The 1,414-nt window shown below is 33.0% G+C and overlaps 1 protein-coding gene across 1 annotated transcript in view; it reads left to right on the top strand.

The window, feature by feature from the left end:
* Positions 1-1,414, top strand: part of Smp_160060 (hypothetical protein) — a 96,805-nt gene that overhangs the window by 38,041 nt on the left and 57,350 nt on the right. The gene's annotated exons all lie outside the window — the stretch shown is intronic.

The raw sequence follows: 1,414 nt of genomic DNA, 5'->3' as shown, positions 1-1,414 counted from the left end.
TTTCAATTGGTTTTCATTGCTTTACAGGTCAACATAAAGTTGTTATTAAACCTGGTTATCCTTGGCCAAATTATACATTGATTCGATTCAGTTCACCAACTAAATTCTATTATGATTTAAATGCAGGTAAATAACCATCTGTCAAAAATTTATTTATTTGTTTTCTTTTTAGTTAAAGACGATGTTTAGAGGTTAGTTACAAATCGTCAAATTATCTGAAGAGTATTGAATCAGTAAAAACCAGAACAGGCCATTAAAAAGATTTATCCTTTTTTTGGTTTTTGATTCGAAATTATTCGATCGGTGTGTAATTACTACGATATGCAATACGAGTACTTCATAGCTCATAATGACTGTGTTACCTACGTATCGTAGTTCATATTGGTTGTATTTGATAGAGCTGAATTCTCAGTTATAAGACCATAACTCTATGATTTATTAAGTCTTGTGATTTTCTAAAGTTTTGGAATTGACGTTATGTGAAACTGACACGGTAAGCCACTCAGAAGTAGCTAAATCAGAAGGTCAATCTGTGGAAACCTCAAGTGACGTGAAGGCCAAGTGCATTTCATCGACTAAGAAATATATTGATATTTTAAGTGGTATATATATATTTATTCATTTTATTCGACAGCCCAATATACTTTCTCACTCATGTATTCAGGCGGAGTGAAGGAATGAGCGCGTCGTGTATCAATATGAGATTTCGGACACTACCCATCATAACAAAAGCTATACAGTGATTCCGAGTCATCATTAACTTCTCAATTATCATCTATTCGTGTTTAGTTTGAAACAACGTCTTTTTTTAAATCATAGTTTTTCAACTAAACATTCAGGGTGCTACTTGATTGTTGTTTTGCACTAAAAAAATCACCAAATGTGTTCATTCAGGAAATACATGATTTGCGTAGTTTGAAAAGTTTTTTTTTGATGTATGCTGTCTTGTTATCGTAGTTACATTATTCGCTCAGTTGATGATATACGACAAAGATGCTTATATCTTGCTAGTTGAATTTTCTGTAGATTAATCTTGATTCTAATCAATGACTCATTGTCAGTCAATGTTTAACGTATGCGTGCGTGAGTGTGTATATGACTTGCCTTCATTTTTATACCCAATCGATTCCTCACAATTTTTTGTCCAGTGTCCAATGCATTCATTGTCTTTTCAATATGTTAATTGACGACTCGTTATTCATGATTGTAACGGTTGTTCGTGAACGTTTGGAGTTTTTCGTCCGTAAGAATTTGCTTTTAATTTTAACCTTGTTTGTAAGTTGTAAGTGTGAAGAATCTCAAAACTTTAAAAAAACTTGATGCCTCCGAGAACGGTTGATCAAGAGTCACTGTCTATCACAATGAATCAGCATCCAACAGCGTTCATGTCTAAATTAAATCAATCCGCAGTCTT

This window comes from Schistosoma mansoni, assembly GCF_000237925.1.
Source record: "Schistosoma mansoni, WGS project CABG00000000 data, supercontig 0160, strain Puerto Rico, whole genome shotgun sequence".
Classification (NCBI taxonomy): Eukaryota; Metazoa; Platyhelminthes; class Trematoda; order Strigeidida; family Schistosomatidae; genus Schistosoma; species Schistosoma mansoni.
This window is presented reverse-complemented; position numbering and strand designations above follow the sequence as displayed.